This window comes from Hirundo rustica, chromosome 5 (assembly GCF_015227805.2).
Source record: "Hirundo rustica isolate bHirRus1 chromosome 5, bHirRus1.pri.v3, whole genome shotgun sequence".
NCBI classification, from domain to species: domain Eukaryota; kingdom Metazoa; phylum Chordata; class Aves; order Passeriformes; family Hirundinidae; genus Hirundo; species Hirundo rustica.
In genome coordinates, this window is record NC_053454.1 from 63,276,414 (window position 1) to 63,285,144 (window position 8,731).

At 39.3% G+C, this 8,731-nt stretch overlaps 1 long non-coding RNA gene across 2 annotated transcripts; it reads left to right on the top strand.

The window, feature by feature from the left end:
* The first annotated feature begins 235 nt into the window (after positions 1-235).
* On the top strand, positions 236-6,284 carry LOC120753165 (uncharacterized). 2 transcript variants are annotated; one of them, XR_005700995.2, is made up of 3 exons: positions 236-352; positions 4,102-4,964; positions 5,313-6,284. It is a non-coding gene; the product is annotated as an uncharacterized LOC120753165 (long non-coding RNA). The 2 variants fall into 2 exon arrangements; XR_005700996.2 differs by lacking the exon at positions 236-352 and adding an exon at positions 3,257-3,390.
* Positions 6,285-8,731: the final 2,447 nt, after the last annotated feature.

The following is an 8,731-nucleotide window of genomic DNA, read 5'->3' on the forward strand; positions in this document are numbered from 1 at the left end:
GCAGCAGGAATTAATTTCAATGTACTCGTAAAATAAGGACTTGAGTAAGATGTTGGTTTCAAAGCCAAGTTCTGTGGTGACAGCATTATGGGATTTTTGACATGAAGTTTTCTTACTCCTTTTGGTCTCTAATTAAAGCATATGTGCTGTTCCCACTCCAAGGGCTGCTTCCTTGCCTCCTTACACCTGCGTGACCGCACCAGCTACAAGACATGATCTAGTAATGCCTGAAGGTCTGCCTGACCCTGCTGGTGCAGCTGGCTTTTTCTGAAGCTGCCTTTTCAGGGCACCGCTCCTTGTGCAAAATCAAGCAAAAGAAGAAATCTGGAGGTCCCTGACACAACCAGCGCAGGTAGAATTTTAAATTGATATTGTGACTCTTTTCACTGGAGTGGCCTTTGGTCATAGATGATCTTGGTTTTGCTTAACTGGAATATTCCACTGGAAGAAAATTATTAAAACTCGTATTGTTCTGAGAATATTAGTTTTGCTCAGAACATTCGACTCTGCTTTTTCTTCCTTTTCTCCATTCTTTTTTGTGAAAATTTGTAGCCAAATTGGGGTATGTCATTCAATACAGAATATTGAGAAATGTCACATAATTTAATCCAAAGCATTTCCTTGAGCTAAAAGTACCTAAATTTAACTAAAATATGTGGGTGAGGGATCTGCTAGGATGCTTTGTATCAGATCCAACCTGGCCCTGTTCTAAAACAGTAATCATACAGGGGAAAAACAAGACTCATTAGGCATAGGGAAATGAAATCTAACAGATTGAGGCTAAAAATTTTTAATGTTTACAAAAACATTGAAATTTATAAAATGTTCATTCAGATGGCACAACACAAATATTGTTTAGAAGCCATAATAAATTTTCTCTCCAATGAGTTTCAAATATTCAAGTTCTGTATTAGCATATTTATCCTTCCATTTAAAACTGCATCCCAAAGTGTCAGCCTGGTGAGACAGTTGGGAAACTTAGCTTTTTATTTCTGTTTATTATGTGATACCTTATAGTAGAGTCACATGGAATAGTTATAAACTAATTCCTAATACTATTTACCTGAATTATTCATTTGCTGTGTTACTACCATGATTTTGGGGCAAAGGTGAAAATGCTTAGCTATATTTCCAGCAGTTCTTAAAAATAATTGGATTAGAAATCATGCACTGAGAACCTACTTATTATTCTTAACAGTTCAAGGCTTATGTAAGTGTTTTAATCAAGCAGTAAATGATGTATATCTCAGACTACCTTCTTTCCTGGGTTTTGAATTGCAATTTTGTAAGCACTTGAGCACAAGCCTTTTCATTTGGCACAACAAATTTTGGTAGCATTTTGCCTTTCTCATTCCTCACAGTCGGAAATAAGCCCTAGCCGTTAACATAAGAGACAAGGCACACTGTGCTGTCTAAATAAATACACAGCATTAGCACATGGCTGCACTAATGCGACCAGAATTAATCCAATACACCTGCAGAACGTCTTATCCAAATCACCCCTAATTGATTGCTGTGGTGTTTGTCTGGCTTGCTAATGGAATTCCAGTTTTTAGGAAGGCAAACAGCCTGGTGTGTGTTTTCACTGGAGCTGCTGTGCCGGCATTGTGCTGCACCTGCCTGCTCCCCAAATGCTTGTTAGAGCTGTCATACACTTTTATGAGGAAGAGAGCAATGTTCTGGCAAGCCAACTTGACTCAAATTGTGCTGGGACATAAAACATGAAGAGCCACTTGTGATTGCAAAGGCAGTAAGTCTAATTTGATTAGGGCTCTGGTGATGCAGTGGATTATGGACGCCGTTTGTCATTCCTCGGGAGTGCTCCTGGAAGGATCGTGTGGAGAGGAGGCGCACTCGGAGCCCGTGAACACGGCCGGCTCCTTCCTTGCTCAGGGGAGGAGTAGGGAAATGCCAGGAGATCATGATCAGTAGTGGCTTTAAAATAGAGAGGAACAGGAAAAGGAGCAACCAGGAATGCCTGCCTTCTGAAATGAGGGAATAGTTTTCAGTGGGAGAGTGATTTTCTCCTTAAGAATTATGTTACTGACTCTCAGCTACTAAAAACTCCCCAATTTCAAACCTCCAGCCTGTTAAACAACAGGGCCTTATTTTCAAAAAATGTCCTTTAAAAAGCTTCCATGAGTTGCCAAGCAACTGGGCTTGGACAAAAAGGCCAGAGCCGCAGTTCATGTATTTCTGGGTGTATGTTTGAATATAATATCTCCCCCCATTCTTCATAGCTGTGGGTCAGGGTAGTGTCTGTCAGGCAGATTTAGTGTTGTGTACAGAGAATTCCGCTGATTACAGTGATGGCAAAAGTTAAATCTTCCGTCAATGTGATAACAAAAATATCTCCTTGTGGAAAATTGCAAGGGTTTTCAATTTTCTACCTCAAGCATCCCACTGGAATATGTGTTAAAGATTTTGTTTTCTGCCTTGTAGTTTTTAAGTGTCTAAGTGTATAAACATTGCTGAAAGGCTTCATTGGAAGGCTGTGAATACTGGGAAAAGAGTGGAAAAAGGCCTCTTTTCCAGAATATTTCTGTAAATATTCTCTCTCAACACCAAAGTATCTTTGGGATCACTACTGAAATAGCTGGAATTTCTGCTACTAGGCTTCCATGAAAAGATGACAGAGAAATTTAGGATTTTCATAGTTTTCATATAAAATAATTTAAACCATTACAAAAATGTGTAATGTATTAATATACTTTTATTCATCATTTATGGTAAAAATGGGCATTGCTATTTAGATTCCTGTATTTTAGAACAGCTCAGAAATAAAATGTATACAGTGAGGTAATTGTATTCTTTTTTCTGAATGTTTTTAATGTATTTTTTTCCTCTAGAAAATACTTCTACACAAATAACTTGGCTTACAGATAACTGTTTGGAAATGCCAGAAAGAAGCGCTCACCAGAGCTGGCAGCTCTAAACTGGGAGAAGAATTCTAGTCAGTGGAGGGAATGAGAAAAGATCTGTAGTCTTTTTCAGTATAATAAGTATTTATTGTTTGGTGAATTTCTCCTAGAAATTAGCATAGAAGGAATATATATCATGGGATAATATGTAGTGCTGATGGATTAGAGCTGCTTTGAGAAATAAGGGTACATGAACAGAAAAATGTTTATGCTTGGGAAAACACATGATATTTGAGATATCAGCAGCTTGGTGTTAACTCCCTAAGAGCTCTGCTCGGTCTTTTCTGTTGACACTCATTCTGTCCTGCTTCCATTAGGTCCCTTGCAAGGATCATGCTTAAAAGTGAAGGCAGCAAGCAGAGTTATGTGAAGGAAAAGCAGAAAACAGTATCATCAATATAATGTAGATGTTCAGTTCATCTTCCAGTGACTACTGGTAGAGAAAATACATTAATTCTTCAAAAACCAAGTGAGGTCTATTCTTATGGTTTTGGTTGGGTTTTTTGGTTTTTTTTTTTGGGGGGGTGGGGTTTTTTGGTTTTTTTTCTTTGATAAATAAAATATACTGGATATTTTCAGCAGACTATTACAGCTTTTGAAGCCTTGCGACGTGCATTTTAATTATCACTTACCATCCAGTGTGCTGAATGTTTTTAAGCTTGTTCAATGCGTTAAAGCAGCAACCGTGTTAATAAATTCTTGTCACTGATTGATATTAAATGACATGTAGCAAACAGTCCATCTGTCTCTGTTCTGTCAACCCATGCCTTCTTTCATGTTTCCATTACAGTCTGTAATAAATAGTCTGATCATTTTGAGTGACATTTGGGATCTTTATGGGACAAGACATTTTAAGTGCATCTGTCTTCTGACTGGTTTATAGCTGACAGCTCTAACAACAGCTATTACCTTTCAAAAGGCTGCATTTAGAGTGCTCTCTGTATTCCCCTTCCTGATTTTCTCTCTTTTTTTCCAGAGTCCTGTTGCTGACATTTCTTGATTGTGTATTTTTTAAATCCAGACACCACTTCTCTTCTGTGATGATGATGATGATTTTATCACTGTCATGATGAGTCCAGCTGTATCTGCCTCACTCCGAAGTTAATCCTGGTCTCTTTTGTCTAATCCTGTTGCTGTCCTCCCTTAGCCTTATCACTTCTGCCCCTTCCTATCTTTGCAGGCGTAGCTTCCTCGGTGCCCGGATTTTACAACTTGTGTAATATACAAAGTTCCTGGAAGCCCAGAGCAGAACTGAACTACCAACTCAGCAATAGTGGTGGGTGTGCTTAATCCACGAGCTATCACTGAGAGCCACACCATGCTTTCGTCACTCTTATCTCAACTTGCTGTGAAATTCCTGTGTAATTGTTGTCAAATCTGATGGCTAAACTACGAAGTTGGCAGGAGGTGGTTTCTTATCCTTTCAGTTCATGTTATGCAAGAATCTGAAGACAGAACCTCTCCTTCCCTCACTTACTCCACTTGCCATCCCACTGCTGGATTGAACTCTTGGCTAATTTTAGTCATCCATTTTTTGGGTGGTCACAACAGCTGCTCTTGTCTTATCTACTCACTCCCCGGTGCTGGGAGATGGCAACTTGCGAGGAGTCACGCTGCTGAGATAAGCCTGAGACAGAAAATTATTTAAATTGACAGTAATCCTTCCTTGTGTGCAAACCAAGACTTGCTACTGCTGCTGAGGATGTGCTGGATTAATTTCCTCTCTCTGCATGAGCAGAGGCAGCGCCCTGCACACAGCAAAGCCAGGAAAACACCTCTGGCTGCAGTGCCTCAAAGCAGAGCTCTGTGCCGTGCCACTACTGCTGGGGCTCTTGCCATGTAAACGGTGACATCCTGAGCTAAGAGATAATGGATACAGGGACAGGATATCTCTTGAAATCCCAGGAATGCTATGATAAATACAGCAGCACCTGAATATCTTCCTGAAGCATCCAGGCCTCCTTTCTTTCTTAACTTTATTTTGAAAGTTTCTTGGAGTAGAACTGAACTTACTTTAAACAATAAGCAAATTTTGCACTCAAGGTGAGCAGTAACCATTAAAAAGATAGCCATTGTCCTAGAAAAATTAAACTTTAATTAAAATTAATTTAATTTTAGATATGTGGAAGTAAAAATAGAATCCTTACCTTTTCCTTTTTTTATATCAGCACATTTACTCCAGAAGTGCATAACAGTTATTGCTGGTGACTAAACTGTAGTGTGATATATTGTGTTCTGAGATTGTACTTCTCTACTTTAAATATTAATATTTCATTATTACAACACTTTATTTCCAACTCTTTGGAGAATGCAGCATCATACGTATTTAATTTTTCAGGCAGACATGTTCCATATACACAGGAGTTTTAATGGTATGTTTCCTTGTTCCAGAGGAGCCCTGGGCTGGTGGATTGGGTGGTTCAAGGGGCCAAGCAGAGCTTTCCACTTGTTCCCAGCTCTGCTGGAAGCCATCGCTGCCTCAGCTTGGTAGAGGCGTAACTCCAGGTCAGCGTAAGCAAACATTCTATTTGCAGGTCTCTCCCCTCACACACCATTGTGTCACATCCACGCTAAGATGGGTGTAAAGTGACTTACAGTGGCACCATAGCATTTTGTAGCTGCTGTTGTTCTAAAACATGAACCATCTTCAGTCAGAACAATGCATTCCCTTAAAAATGCAGCCGTGGGCCCTTGAGATTTCTTAGAGTGGCTCACCACTGTATGGAATAAACACGTCAGCAGAATTGTCAGACTCCTACTGCATTGTATAAGAGCCTTTGAATACTTTAAGTGTATACAGGGACCTCTGTATGATTGTGAAAGCATTAAAAGAAAAGTCAGGCTGAAATGTCTGTGGCTCACCTCGAACTGGATGACAGAAAGTGCTCTAAGTTTTCAGCTTTAATCACAGTGTGTCCTTTTTACCCTCTCTCTCAAAACACAAGTCACATGGTAAGATGTCAAAATATATATGTAATGAAATGAAATATAAAATAGGGCTGAGTCAAGTTACATTTTAAATCCAAGGAGCTCTAGTTCAAGGTCACATAATTTACTCAGTTTTAGCCATAAATCTCCAGATCAATAACAGAGGTTGAAGCCGATAAAAAATATTTAACCTTTGGCAAACACCTCTATCTGTTTTGTGTAGACCTTGAAAGCACAAAATCCCAGCTCTGTGTGTTTGCAGTTACACATGCCTACAGTTTTTACCCATGGAAGAAACAGAAAGGATGATGTTTATGTTATGCAAAATGTAAAAGATGGAATGAACATTTATGCCAAAATATTCTGCTACTCAAAATTCTTTGTTTGTGTGTATTTGCAACTCACAGCTGTAATTTAAATATATATATATGTGTATATAAATATACTTGAATTTTAAAGCATGTACAAGAAGAAGATAATCAGGATGGTTGACATAAGAGAATTAAGGGTAACATAACATTTCTTTTGCTGCTTCAGTGCTGCTCAGAAGTGATTTATCTCTTTGGTTGCTAAATTCAAAACTTAAAGCATTTTAATTGAGGAGGACTCAGAAAGAGTTGGTTTAGTTATTATTTTCTGTTACACTGAAGGAAAAGATAAGGCTTAGTACTTTTTTCCTCATTTTCTTTAGTTTTGGTTTCATTAAATGAAAACAAACTTTCATTGAAATTATTTTGCAATCTAGCATGTTACTGGTATTGGTCTGACTGAAATATTCTGCCAAAAAAATAAAAAAATAGTTAAATAAAGGAAGTGGCAAACTTCCCCAAGTTTTGCAGAAACCAACTGCTATTGCTGATGCTCTTGAGCTAAGAACTTCAGGTCACTGATGTGTGTTCAGTGGTTATTAAAGTTGGGAAGAAGAAGTAAAAAGTGCTCCCGTTTGTTGCCTGAGAATGCCACAGGTCTGAGGGGAGACACTTCAGAGTCAGGTGAAAGGAGGATGGTAGGTGGAAATACAGACTGAGAGCTGCAGCTCAGGTTTCTGATGGGTTTGGCATCACAGAGCAGAATGATGAGCAGCAGCCACAGCATTCCAGTTCTTACCTTTGCTTTGAAAAGTTTTTTGAACCAAAAAGGATTGAGGAATCTGTCCTCGATTAGAAAACCGTATTACAGTGATAGATGTAAATAGGAACCACAATAAAGTTGCAGAGCAGCTCAACTTAAGATGGAGAAAATGCTTGAATGAGTAAACCAGAGAAATCAGCAAAAACCCAGAGGTGGCAGTGGGAGGAGGAGACACAACTCCCTTGAGGACTTGATGTTAATTTCTAGCTTCGCCCCAAAATGTCTGGGTATGGCCCTGTCCCTGGAGGAGTGTTCAGTACTGCAGGAAGAGACCTTTCAGGCATCATATCCTGAAATTTAAACCCAGTAAAGAGGAATTCAGATGAGAGAAGATTAGGACTGGGAAATCCACAGTAAAGTTTACCAAGTAAGCATGTTTATCCCTTCCCAAAGCTTCCAGGTGAAGAGAAAGGAAAGCAACATTATACTAGTCATACACTCTTCTTTTTATTGGAATGAAAGTATAGAAAATTGCAAGCCAGTACTCTGTAGACTAACCCAAATAGTGCGTTGCCTGTTTATGTGTTTCTCTCACCTCTTATATCTTTGAGAATCAGGATGTTAAGAATTCATTTTGGTATCTTTAGTGAGCATATTTGCAGGCCAATAAAGCCTCACTGAGTTGAACTTGGGGTCACCTTCTGGTGAGGCATGAGTGAGAAAAGCACCTATTTAGGATCTCAGTGTCCCAAGGAGGAAAGCAATAAAGACTCTGGCTCTCATCTATCATATCTGAGCAGGCAGGACTCACTCTGGGCACAGATGCCTGTTTAATAGCTTTGGAATTGGCATTAACAGAGGTGCAAGGTGGGCAGGAATGTGGAATTGCTGTCACTGCAAAGCCTTGGCCGCACCATGTAAAATGTGCTGTTACCTGCATCCACCACGGATGGTGCCACATTTGTGTAGGCAGCAGCGGGAGCCACCACTCCCTCACACACATCCCATTAATTTTTAAAGTGGGAAGGCAATTAACTGATTCAGTGGGAAAGCTAAAAAATAATTTTCTGCAAGCAATTTATTGCTTAGGAACTTGGACCAACAAAGGTCATGAATACATTCCATCATTTACCTCACCCTCACGCCTCAGCAGTGCAGGATCTTCAGTCTCTCTCAAGGTTCTACTGAACATCATCGTGTGAGGCCCTGAGAGAGAGCTGATGAACTGTAAAAGAAACAGAAATAGAGAAAATTCTGATTCTTGGAACCGACTGGCTATCAGGAGAAACTCAATTTAGGCAATTGCTTGGGAAAAAAAAGCCCCTCTTCTAAAATCAATTAGAAATTAAGCTAAATTGTCTTTCACTATGATCACACAGCTATCTAAAGGGAAAAAGCCAGAGCACGTCAAATGCAATTTGCAACGTATCCTGGGTACAGCTTGTTCTGCCATCCACTGCAATCAATAAAAACCTTTCACTGATGTTAATGGCTTGGGATTGAGGCCTCAAAGTGAGCAGCTGTATCCTGATGATGCAGTTGTGCACTGTCCAAGCCTGACAGATATTTTGAGGTAAAACAGAAAAAGGTATTAGACAACTGATTTGCAAAAGGTTAGAACAGCAGAAATCAATTTGAAAAGCTGTAGCCTTTCTTAGATTGTTATTTGATCATGGAAGATCAATTTGAAAATATGTATTTCTCAAGTCTAAAAACTATGTTTTTGTTATGCCTTGAGTAATGCAGGACTTGGTGTAGGTGGATTAGAGTCAATACTTACAGGAATTCAGGGAGACAAACCCTTCTATTTG